Raw genomic sequence first — 13,990 nt, 5'->3', positions numbered from 1 at the left:
AAACAATTAGGCCTAGGTTAAGCAAATAAAATTGTCTATTTTTTATATGTAATATATTTGAGAAAAATCTACTTTTTTCCACAGTTGCTTAAATCAGTCAATGCCTGTCTTCTGTGTTTTGCTGTTTTGACTTGTGGTTATTTTTTAAAATAAATTTGATTAGCAAAATCAGCTTTTGAAATGACACAATCACAAAGTAGGCTACTTTGTATATTTAGCCAGTATTAATTAGCCTAGGCTATTTTTTTTTAAAATCAAGGAATACGCGATTTTTAATAGATTTGTCTAAATGTTTCAGAACGTGTTTCAGAACCAAGTCTCTTTTTATCAAACCAATACATTGCGTGTTTATTTCACAACCATTTTTTAAAGCCATAATAGTCAGTAAATGAATAAACAAGCTGATCAAAGCTCAGCCACATCTGTTCATTAAGAAACGTGGCATCGGAGCCTCGATCACATCATCTCATACCCGGCGCACAAAAGCGACCCGCGTCCTCGCGCTCTGATTGGCCAGTCCGCAGCACTGCGCTCAGACGCGGCTGTGATTGGCCTGTCCGCAGCTCACGTCACTGCAGGAGAGAACATACTGGGGAGGATGTTGAGGACTGGTACCATAGCTGCGAGACCAGCATCATCGGCATCATCATAATCAATATAATCAATGCAGCTGTGGAGAGTTTGCCACCTGTTGTAAATGTTCCCGGTAGCACGCGACCGCAAAGAGTAGAGCGGGCTTGTTTTGAGGAGAAATCCATTGTTTGGAGCCCGAGAGGCACATTTAGGGAGACACATTGTGGATTACAGGCATACTGCATGTTTCGTGTGTTCCATGTGCAGTTGCACGAGGATGCTGATGGTGATGCCATTTGCACGGAGGGATTCGTGAGGTAAGCAGTTGAGATTTCATCTCAAATGCCTTTTGTTTTCAGTCCAATTGAATTAAGAAAATCCAGATTTAAATATTGTAACCTCATTTTTGATTGATTTATCATGCACTTGGCTCTTTGCGAATTTTAGTGGTTCGCTATAATTAAAACGGATCCTTAATAAACGCCTAAAATTTTACATTGGATCACACACAAAAAAGCAAACCCAAAGGTAGTCGTTCATCGTTGAACGTTGAGACATTAGATAACCTATTTTTTCAGACACGAAAGCTGACTAATATCCCACATATTGATGATGCTTTAGGCCTAATAAATGTCATATATAGCTTTAAGTGTGTTTAGCAAATAAGTATTGAGCGGTTGTAGTTCATCATCAGAGCATGTTCTTAAAATAAGACTTAATAAAGGGAGTTTGCCTGTGTGAAAATGAAATTAGTAGCATGAAATAAAAGTTTCCAAAGAGGTCTTTATCACTAAATGATGTCACCCGAACACATGGGTGCCTTAAACTCGAAGTGTGTGTGTTTAAGGAAATACAATCGTTAAAATAACGCCACTAAATGTGCTTAAACAGAGCATTTCAGATTTTATGGTGAGACGACCTGCAATATACGTTTTTAGAAATGTACATTCTTCATTGAATGTGGAGTTTTGCACAACATAATCATTTTTATATATATATATATATTTAAAAACATAAACAAGGCATGTATATATTTTATAGTAGCCTATGAAGCCTATGAGCCTTGGTTCATCATAGTGGTTTGATGTGTATGTAGGCTATTTTAGACTGTTAAAAAATCTTAATTTCGGATTGCAGGAGTTGGGATTTCATAAATGTGAGATTTGAAATGAGATTTTAGTAGAATTATATAAATATACACCAATATCTGATCAATGTCACTTGAGCACCATAGAAAAAAAATAATTTGAATGATAATAAATATTGTTTAATAATATGTTTAGTTTAAAGATACACATGACATTTTACAGTTGTGTTGTAAGTACATGTTTAAAATGAAATATTAAAAAATTCAATAAAATGTGTGTGTGTTTTAGTTCTGGCCTGATGTGTTTCTTCTGCTTTTTTTGCCATTTCTTTTGTTAATCTAACAAAATGCTTGCAATATCTTTGTAGATGTGTTTCTGCAGTCCTAACGTCAGACCAGCGATTTACGGCCACACACTTCTCGGGCCTGAAACCTCTTTCTGAGGGTTGGTTTCTCTCTTTGGTTATCTAGCTGTATGAGTTTTAACACTTTTCATAAAGCTAGATAACCGAAAGTAGAAATAATTCTCAAAATCTGTTGAAAATAACCTGAGAAAGCAAGAGAAAACACCCGCTTTCACTTCAGGTAATTCCACATGAATGTTTTCTTTTTTTAAAATCATCGATTAGAATTATTCCAGATTGTGATTTGTTTTTCAGAATATGTTAACCACCAATGATGTTTCCATCAAAGCAGTTGTGTGACTGCAGATCAGTTCAGTCTCCACTGAAATGTGGATAATTTGTAATGAGAGTCTTTTTGTTCTTTTCTCTTGACAATCATTTAAAAAGATGGACCTGCACTATTAGTAAGACAACTGTGCAGTGCTTTTAAAACAAATTGTGAGATTCTCATTTTGATGTCGTCAGGTAAAGGGCCTGGTGGGACACTCACTATCTCAGCTTTGAAAGAGGTACTCGAGGGCTATTTGTTGTGGTCTGTAGCCTAAACGGAGGCCTTAGGATTGCCCTGTTAGTCCTATTTAGACTCTTTCTGCTGGATTTCCCCATGTGAAAGACAGAAACAATGGCAGCAGTACAAACACTTATTCATTCTCTGTATACACACACACACACACACACACACACAGGGAAAGCGGCCTATCATTGCATTCAGTGGCTGCCTAAATGAGGCTGCGTTTAATTCTTTAGGAAAAGCCTCTCGATAGAACAGAATCCATTGCAGTGGGTAATGATATATGCTGGCTAATTGGTTGGACCCAATGGAGAGCATTTTATAGCTTGAGTGTAACATGAGGATATTCTCATGCACTTCTGCACTTTCTGGATTGGACATCTTCAAAAGCATGCATATAAAAATGCACATTTGTAGTTCATTTGTAATCAAAAATTGTATATATATATATATATATATATATATATATATATAATATTATGTATATACTGTATATGTATATTTGTGTGTGTGTGTGTGTGTGTGTGTGTGTGTGTGTGTTTTGTATTATATTGTAATATATTCAATATTCAATAAAATATAATTTATTTACTATTAATAGTTATATATTAACTATTAATAGTTAATATATATATATATATATATATATATATATAAAACATTATGTATATACTATATATATGTGTGTGTGTTTTGTGTACATATATATATATATATATATATATATATATATTCAATAAAATTATATTTTATTGAATATACAATTATTTTCTATCTATTAATAGTTTATATTAATAGTTAATATATATATATATATATATATATATATATATTCAATAAAATTATATTTTATTGAATATACAATTATTTTCTATCTATTAATAGTTTATATATATATATATATATATATTTATTTATTGTATTAAAATTAATTAATAAAATGTATTTATTTAGTTAGTTTATAGTGTGTGTATATAATATATATATATATATATATATATATATGGACTATATATATAAATGGACTGCATTTATCACTTTCACAGACCCAATGACCATCAAAGCACTTTACAATATAATTACACACATCACACAAATACACTTATATATATATATAATGCCATGGAATCAGCTTGGAAATAATATGTTGTATCTGTCTTCTTGATACTTTCCATTTCTTTTCCTCTCTCTCATTGTCTTGTACTCACTCTTTCATCCAGACTCTTATTTCCATCCACAATATGGCAAAATAAAGACAAGAAGGACACAGCCATCAGTGAGAGAGATGCTTGGAGGAACATGGCAGTTTCCATTCGCTACATCTTCCTTTCTCCGCCTATACCCAAAAACCCCCAGTGCCATCTGTACCCCTGTGGGGTGCGAGCGAATCCGTGCCAGTGCCAGCGGCGGCACAACCCTCCACTGGATCCCCGACACAGACGGCACAGGGAGAGAAGGGAGGCCATCTTGACGGAGATCTTACACGAGAAGCTAAGATGGCTGGGCTGGCACATGAGGTGAGTTGCATCATGGTCTTTTTTTGTGCTTGTGTGTGTTTATGGGGGATATTATAGCCCCCTTCATTTGAAGCCCCCCCTCCTTCTAGCCTATCTGATCTTACTACTAATTAGCGAGAGGGTTTTGGCGGGAGCTTGGCGAGGAAGGGAGGGAAGCAAAGAAAATAAATGAACTGGCAATGACTGTAGCAGCGACTGCCATCTTCCTTTGTTAAAGATGCACTGTGCCTCCATAATATATTAACAGAGATCTCAGAGTGTTCGTTAAGGCATACAATCAGTTTCATCGCCTAAAATCGAACAAATTATGTAGCCTCATTGTCCATCCATCCATATTATATATATACATACCCACATAATATATATATAGTTTTATAATTATTTGTTTGTCTGATAATTCTTAATAAACTAAATAAAAGTTCAGATACATACATTTCAAATCATAAGAATTATCAGAATTGTTATTGTAGTTGATATCTATTTTAATTAGATATTTTTATGAATTTGCTGGGTGCTCGGCAGTTCAAAAATCAACATTGAACCCATTTGATGCATGGAAAAATGATTCTACACTTTTGTTTTAGAGCTTTTATTCCCCACAAAAAGATAAATGTACTTCTAGCAGGCTTATTTACAATTCAGATTTTTCCTTATAGCAAATAGTTTTGTAGCTGCGGACGGATAACGAGGGGTGGGAGGATAAAAAAAGAGAAATAACGAAACTGGGGCTGCTAATGAGTGTCGCTAAGCTAAGATCCTCTTGATGCAGTGTATGAGAGTGAGGGCTGGTGGCGTCCCAGCATTCTCATGGGGATGAACCCTTTATCAGTACAAAAGTTTAGAATAGCAAATCAGGCTACATAAATACGAACAAACAAATGCATGTTTAAAGAATGAGCACATGTTAGTGATTGTACGTGTGACTTTATGTAATGCAATCAATCCAAATGTAGATATCACATTTTGCATGCATGCAAGGTAGAATTGCTTTGAACATTTTCCTCCCATTCAAAATACATAAATTCATATTATACCTCTTGCCAAAGCAATACGATATTCAGGTAGTTGACATGAGGCTAACTTTATTAATTAATTATCTTTATTAGGTAAGATGAACTATAACAATGAACAAACGTTTTACAGCATTTAATCTCAGCATTTACTAAATGCATTTACATTAGACTAGTCAATGCACTGTGCACTATAGCATGAACATGAAGGTTTGTATTTAACAAACGTTATAAATGCGGTGTATGTCGATGATTGTTTGTTCACTGTAAAAATGATATGATCAATAACATGTGTTTTACATTGCTTTATCTCATCAAAAAGCGATTTTTCAACTTTTTTTAGAAGTAAATTCACCTTATTGTAAAGTTTTACTGTTTAATTCAATGTGTTACTTTCTGCTTACTAGAGAGAAAATGTTTTCTACACCAAATTTTCTTGAGTTTAGTAAAGGCAGAATTGGTAATTCAAAATAGTTAAACAGAGCTTAGATCAAGCCAGGATTATAGGTTTAATTTAGGACGTTTAAGTATGCTTTAGAAAAAAACAACATCTTGAGACAAAACATATTGTACACTGTAAAAGAAATATTGTTGGTTTTACTTAAAAAAAATGACGTAACCTGGTTGCCATAAAATTTTAAGTTGATTGAACTGGAAAAAGTGAGTTAATGCAATGAAGGAGATTGATTTAATCATCAGAAACTCAAAATAATAAGTTATCTGAACTAAATAAATTATTTAAGTAGATTTGACAAAAGAAAAAATGTTGTGATGACAAATCTTAAATATATTTTTTACAGTGACATACTACACCCACATATATTATGTAAACACAAACTTTTATTTTGGATGCGATTAATCGCGATTAATCTTTTCACAGCCCTAATATATATAAAATCATTCATTCACAGACAAGGCTTAAGTCTATTAAAATGCACTTTGAGCTGTTTTAACTGAAAGCAAATTGCACTGAGAGATCTTATACTTTCCCTTGTATATTAAAATGAGTTTGAACCTAAAATCTTCATAAAAAGCGAAACTCGTGGAAGTCAGAGTATCTTGACGTCGCTCTTTGGCCTTCACACTGAGACACAATGCAATTTTCCAAACAGCATGCGTCCCGGGCCCTGGCAGAAACGGCCCGTCGTGCCCCTGGCGATCCGGTTCGGGGGGGTTTGCGAGGGGTGAAGCTGGTACGAGGTTGCCGGCAGCTGCAGCATGCGTGGCTTTAATGAACAGAACGTGGTGTCGGCCATTAATATTCTGCCCAGCTCGCGGCTGGTCCCTCGCGCTCAATGGAGGCCCCCCCTCCTTTATAAAGAGCTCCGCTTTCCCACCATTGTCAGGGCCGCCGCTCCTGCGGCACGAGAGAGGGGGCAGGGTGGGAAACACCGATGCGGACCAGACACCACCAGATGCCAAAGACACGAGACGGTTATGCAGATCGCAGGGCCCTTTGTGTGTGTGTGTACAGGGGTGTGTATGTTTACAGACGGAGGCTGTACGCCACCTGATCATCTTAATTAGTTTGCATGTAGTTAATAGGTGTCTGAGTGGGATGCAGATGTAAACGTACCAAGTGTGGGGTTTTTCTTCGCCTTGCAGAATGTGCTTTTTGTTGATTTTCATTTCTTTATTGCATCCAAATTTTGCTGTGTTAAAATCATTTTGAGTTTTTAATAAGCGCTCTATTATTTTAGATTTGATAAATTGGTAACACTGTAAGGTTTCATTTGTCAACATTAGTATTAACTAACATGACCTATGAGGTACATTTGTTATTTGTTTATCTTTGTTAATGTTAGATAATAAAATACAGCTGTTCTATATTTGTTCTTGTTAGTTCTTAGTGCATTCACTAATGTTAACACGTACAACTTTTGGTTTTAATAATGTATTAGTAATGTTAACATTAAGATTAATAAGTGGTGCATTAGTAGTTCATGTTAACTATTCTCTAGTTAATTATTGTTAATTGTGTTATCGATTAAAATGTAAGTTAAGAGTTTTTATATTTGAAAAGAAATGAATACCGTCCTTTAATCAGCAAGGATACTTTAAATTGAACAAAAGTGACAGTAAACACGTTTAACGTGTCGCAAAAGATTTCATGTTCAAATAAATGCTGTTCTTTTTATAGTTTCTTTTTCAACTGTAATAATAAGAAATATTTCTTGAGCCGCAAATCAGCATATTAGAATGGTTTCTGAATGACTTATTTTACTGGCTACTGAAAATTCAGCTTTAAATCAAAATATTAAATTAAATTACATTTTAAACTAAATTAAAATATAGATCAGTTACATCAAATTGTAATCATAATATTATGTTTTTTGACTAAAATAAATGCAGTCTTGGCAAGCATAAGAGACTTTAAACATGAATATTTTTTTATACCAACCCTGATTTTTTAACTGTAGTGATGTATATATATATACACACATAAATATATATACATACAAATACACACACACACACACACACACACATATATATAATATATATACATATTTTGAAAATCATCAAATAACAAAATATTAAGCCGAGTGACATTATTTATTTTATCACACAAATATATTTTTCAAGCACAATATTTCACAAACTTATCAAACACATTTAAGTGTGACTTAAAAACTAATATTGGCAGTGCATATTGTATATTTAACAGGTATCAAACTATATAAATCGATCGCAGTGTCAGTGCAACTGCAGTGATGTATTTATCGTACTTACTGATGGTGTAAATAATTGAGGAATGTCCTCAGATATCAGTCTCTTCAGATACAGTATAGAGCGACAGTGTTTGTTGATGAAATGAACAGACCTCTGGGAAACGTACAATGCTGCATGGGTTGGTGATCTGCATCGGGACCGTGATGAAGGTCATATATGACATCAGAGGCGGAGTAAAGAAACCATCAAACAACAAGCCCACCCCAGTCTCACCTCATCAAAGACCGAAGTCAAAGAAAACCATAATGCTGCTGATAATATAGCTTTCAATAATAAAGGTTTGAAAATTAAACAAGAAATGAAGGAAAATAGGGACTGGTTTCAGAGGATGGTAGGAAGGAGGGGCGAACATGTGACCAGGAGCCATGTTTTGTAAACCACAGGTCTGCATGCTGATTGGACACCTGTAGAAAAGGAGAGAAAAGAGATTTTATTTGATGCATTTGTTAATAGATAGTACGTTAATAAGTTTGGTAACATTTTATGATGATTTTTTAAAAGAAGTCTCTTTATGTTCACCACAGCGTTTATTGATCAAAATGCAGTAATAGTGTAAACATTTTACTATTATAATTTTCTATTTTAATATTTTGTAATATGTAATCTATTTGTGTGTTGGCATCATTACTCCAGTCTTCAGTGTCATCCTTCAGAAATCATTCTGATATTCGCTGCTATAAATAATTTGTTTAATTAAATAATAAAAACGTACTGACCGTAAACTTTAGAACGCTTGTGTGATGTGTAAGATCTGAAACAACAATGGTAATCTTTATTGAGAATGATTTTAATGGTTGGGTTCCCTGAGACCAGACTGATATATGACTTAAAAGAACAATAATAATAGTTATTAGAACCTCTTATTTGGCCTTCAGACACTTATAATAAGTTCCTCTGACCTAATTAAACCCCAGCAGGAGGATATTATTAAAGCTTTAACCCTTTGTTTAATCACAGCAATCAGAGAATCTAAGAAAAGAAATACAAGATGTGAAATACGTTTGTAATTGGGTTATATCGATTTCACTAAACATAATGCTGTTTGCATTAAAACGTGCTATATTTGCTGTGACGCAGTGGATTGACTGGCATCTCTTTCCTGTCCAATATCAAAAAAGGTCACAAAAACAATAAAACAGAAGTATTTTCAGTGAAAGTCGGTAGAAATGTTGTTTTTCTCTGTTTTTCCCTGCCTTTCGACAGAGCTTAGCTTGTGTTTGAACTGTGATGTTCAACCCATCCGTCTCCTGCTTGACTGTAGACAATCGCCTCGCTTTTTGATCGCGAGCTGGATTAAGAGAAGCGTCTTGCTTTATCTGTTAACACAGTCCGGTAAGATTAAATCAAGATCGTCTGCTGTGTATTTAGGTCAACAGCCATGATCAGAAGTCTGTCGTCTTTATCCATCTTTGACTGTGTGCTATTTAAACTGGGCTGAAGTCGCTCTCTATAACTGCACCTGCTCTTATAGCAACCAATGATGCACTGAAAGTGTTAAAGTCATTAACTGTAAAGTTACTTATCACCAGAAAATAGTATTTCTAATAATAATATAAGTTATATTGTGCATTTCCTATATTTACTGTGTATTCCTTTTAGACATGTAAGTATTGTGCGACAGACAGACAGATAGATAGATAGATAGATAGATAGATAGATAGATAGATAGATAGATAGATAGATAGATAGATAGATAGATAGATAGATAGATAGATAGATAGATAGATAGATAGATAGAAACAGATACATGATCGATGGATGGATAGATAGATAGTCAAAAATCTAGATAGATACGTCATGTGACATTCTGAGTCCTGGCAGTAATCTTAGTCTCCTAATGCAACTTTGGTCTTGAAGAACTAATCTAGAAGTCCAGATCTTAAGGATCTTTAAAGTAAAGACGGATTTTCCTCCATCCTCCGTTTTAGTGATTATGAGACGAGGGAACTCCTTAAGATGAGCGGCAGAACAAGTTCACGAGAAGCACGTGACCTGATTTTTGAGTGAGATTTCACTCAGTTGTCCGATATCTTCATCCTCAGATCAGACGGGTTTGTTTATGGTGTAAACGCTGGAAATGTGCATTAGCACACGAGCCAATTAAATTGCCCGAGTAGCCTATTGAAAAATATGTTTATAGTTTATTTATTGGGGCTGCTCATTAGCTGATGCAAAGCGCTTGTGGCCCTTGAGGCTCGTGAGTTTAATTGAGCCTCTGTGGTGAAACCATATAGACTGTAAAAATAAGTAAAAAGGAAAAGCCTGATGACAACAGCTCAAACATCAGCTAAACTAGGACAAGAGAAAGGCTATAGTTCACCCAAAAAATGAAAATCCAGTAATCATTTAGCCTACTCACCTTTACCCTTTCCCTTAGTCCATATTGAAAGTTACGGTGAACTTTCAGACATTTTTTTTTAAATATCTTTGTGAGAGATAGTAGCCTAAAAGATAAAACAATTTTCACATTGGGGTGATCTATCCCTTTAAGGCAAGACACTAACTCAATATTTACACAATAACAATGTAGCCTACTAAAAACGGAAACGTTTTTTCCTTTGTGTTTTTGAAAAGTTTTGCTGATAGATGACAACTTTGTTCACACGGATGCGCGTATTTTTAAAAAACGCTGTATTCTTCTGCCAAGCCAGTAGATGGCGATGTCACTTTGTAAAGAATCGAAATCTATCTGAACTTACACACATCCTGAACAGTAACGCATATGCATGGCCACCATTTACTCAAATTCGTGTTTTTGTAGTTTACACAGAGTTGTGAAAAGTTTGCGTCTTCAGGCCCCCAAACACCGTTGTCGCGTAGACGAATGACCAAAACAAAACGCATTAAAACTTTCTGTTTTTAGTTGAAAACAGTGTTGTGTAAAACGGTTTAAAGGGATAGTTCACTTAAAAATGAAAATTCTGTCAGTATTTACTCACCCTCATGTTCTTCCAACCCCGTAAGACCTTTGTTCATCTTCGGAACATGAATTAAGATATTTTTAATGAAATCTGAGAGCTGGATCACTCCTCCATACTAGTCCATAGGCTTCTTGAGGGATTGAAACTTGCCGGCCTAAAAAAGTTATTAAAGACATCTTTAAAATAGTCCAAGTGACTTCATTGGCTCAATCTTAACTTTATCAAGCGACGAGAACACATTTTGTGCGCAAAAAAACAACGACTTTATTTCAACTATTAATTTCCTTCTCTTTGGGCCTCTAGTCAGTTAAACGTCACACGTACTGTAGGCTCACTATTGGCCGACGCTGGTCATGTGTGTGATGCGTGTGACGTACACCAACAGATCGCCCAGAGAGAAGGAAATGAATAGTTGAAATAAAGCCGTTATTTTTGTTTGTTTTTACGCACAAAAAGTGTTCTCGTCGCTTGATAAAGTTAAGATTGAGCCACTAGTCACTTGGACTATTTTAAAAGATGTCTTTAATAACTTTCCGAGGTCGGCAAGTTTCAATCCCTCAAGAAGCCTATGGATTAGTATGGAGGAGTGATCCAGCTCTCAGATTTCATCAAAAATATCTTTATTCACGTTCCGAAGATGAACGAAGGTCTTACGGGGTTGGAACAACATGAGGGTGAGTAAATACTGACAGAATTTTCATTTTTGGGTGAACTAACCCTTTAAACCTGGCTTTATCCTTTGTTCAAACTGTAAGCTATAGTTCTGGAAATGTATGCAAATGACTGCGTTTATAATGTGATAAATCCTCATTTACATATTTAAATAGCCTACAATTTCAGAAAACTTAAACTTATAATAATGTTAATGTTTTTATTTTAACAGTGCCTTTCCAATACCCAAGGTCGATTTTTAACACTGGGGAAGTATGTTGATTTATTAAGTAAAGGCCTATTTACCTGTGTCTTAATTTAGCCACTTCTGACGGCTGACTGATTTTACGAAACGATGCGAACAGTCAATGAAGTCAAGTTCAAGTTCACAGATGTCTAGACCCGTCCCGTTATACCGTCCCTCTTTCTTTACATTCAGGGGGTCTGTCTGCCCTTTGACCCGTGCGTAAGTTGCTATGGAACGTGGGCGAGAGGGTTCAGTAATGTTCCCGTGAAAGGGCCGTGCTGTCAGGACTGTCTAGTGACGTCCCCCCTCCCCGCCTCTCTCCGCAGCTGGGCACGGTCCCGGAGCCTGGGAATCTCCGGGCTCAGACCTGGTCCACCCCCCACCGAGACTCAGTCTAGCCGTATTCTCACCCCACCATCTGCACCATCCCGCTCTGGGCCCAAGTTCAAATCTAGTCCCATAACATCAAGGTGCAAAAGGTTTAGTTGTAATTGCGGTAATGCGTAGTGTTTTACAGTAGCCTAAATATAAATGGAGATCTGCCAAGTAAGACCGGAGTCGCTTGTCGGTTTTGTAATTGGTTGTCGACGCTCTGAAGGTGCGTGTGTTGGAGTCGGAAAGAGAATTACTGTGTGTAAGAATGTGTGTGTGTGTGGCTGTCGGGCAGCCTATAATAAAAGGAGACATTTGCATAAGCTGCATGGAGCCCAAAGAGGGTGTTCGGAGGAAAACAACAAGGAAGAAAAAAAGGACAAATCCTACGTTGTGTGGGCAGAAAGAGAAAGCGAGAGCTCGCGTAGAGAGGAGAGGGTGGAAATGAACAGAGAAAGACTTGAAGCTGCTCCCCTGTGGTAATGAAAGGCATCAGGAACCTCTATGCATAATATTTGAACACTGTGACAGAGCGCTTACACTGTTTACAAAGCCTCATTGAAGAAGAGAGAAAGAAATTGATTACGGATCATTTATTTTGCTTTTGATGAGCGTGGAAACGTGAAAATATTAAAATTGTATCATCATCACTCTCTACGTGTCTGTGTGAAGCTGTACGGGATTGTGTTTTCTTTTGACTAATAAGTAATAATGACCATGCAATTAAAAAAAAAAACACTGTTTTTGTAAGTTAACACACCTCTGATAAAGCATTGATCTGTTTCTGTTTTACAGAACTCGATGGATACACACTTGTGGGATGAAAGTCGACTATGCATCATGAGAGAACAATGGGAGCCTCAAGTACCTGAAAGTTTGGTGTTGATGTTGATGATGATGATGTGTGTGTAGGCTAAGCAAAAGTATTGTGTATTTAATAATAAAATTGTATTGTATTTTATTTTAGATCATGTGAATCATAGCTGTCTTATTATTCATTATTTTGCATCTGCATTTGTTTACTGTTGCTTAAATACTCATATTTCTAAACTTTTAGAGTAACATTAATTCATTCATTTATATAGCCTGATGTTTTTTGTTTTTTGCCCTGACTGGTTTTAAAAATAGAAATATAATGCACATTTTATTTAGGCTTCACACACATTTTTATTTTTACAAAATATGTAAATATGTTTTTTAATTTTATTATATCTATAAATAAAATATTTATTCTCTGTAGTGTATTGTACTGATGATTCAATAAAAAAATAAGTGTGGTTCAAACGTGAATGATATGAATAAGAATCAATGTATCAATTTATCAAACTCCAAGTTTCAATGAGCAGCAACACTTTTAAATATCTGTGGTTTATTGACGAAGTTTTGTAAAAATAATTTATTTTAACTCGATTTCAAATCCAAATTTGATTTTTTTTTTTTTTTTTTAATGATTAGCTAGGTAGCCTACACCTTTAAGAAATAGGAAAACACCTTATATAGCTGATTTAATTTGACATGAAAACGATATCTTTTTTAGTACCATAAATTTGAGGGTCTGAACTGGATATGTGGATTTTTTGTGTGCTTATATTTATTGAAAACAAATTTTCAACAAAGCATGTAGGCTAAGCTATATTTTTCTATCCGTGTAGTAGGCTATATCAATTTTCTCTTATTCCTCGTGCATCCATGCAAATGACTGAGAGAGTGACCGCTAAACCAGCTTGCATTAAGTGTTAATTAGCCGATGAATGGGAGAGATGTGACGAGCAGAAGTTAAAACGTGCCAGGAATCCCACACGCGAATTCACTAATCCTACTATTGCGAAGGATTGACAATTTATATTCATAAACTAAACCTACAACATTGAAAGTATACCTAGCAACGTCAGCACGACCTACTTAGTATTCAAACACAAACGTTCACCATTGGACGGTTACGAATTTCGATTAACGAATCAAAA

At 35.3% G+C, this 13,990-nt stretch overlaps 1 long non-coding RNA gene across 1 annotated transcript; it reads left to right on the top strand.

Moving 5' to 3' along the window:
* The first annotated feature begins 634 nt into the window (after positions 1 to 634).
* Positions 635 to 13,316, top strand: LOC148965053 (uncharacterized). Its single transcript, XR_016150680.1, has 4 exons — positions 635 to 890; positions 2,029 to 2,245; positions 3,796 to 4,092; positions 12,822 to 13,316. It is a non-coding gene; the product is annotated as an uncharacterized LOC148965053 (long non-coding RNA).
* The last annotated feature ends 674 nt before the right edge of the window (positions 13,317 to 13,990 follow it).

The sequence above is a fragment of the Pimephales promelas genome, chromosome 25 (genome assembly GCF_988280905.1).
Source record: "Pimephales promelas chromosome 25, fPimPro1.hap1.1, whole genome shotgun sequence".
NCBI classification, from domain to species: Eukaryota; Metazoa; Chordata; class Actinopteri; order Cypriniformes; family Leuciscidae; genus Pimephales; species Pimephales promelas.
This window is presented reverse-complemented; position numbering and strand designations above follow the sequence as displayed.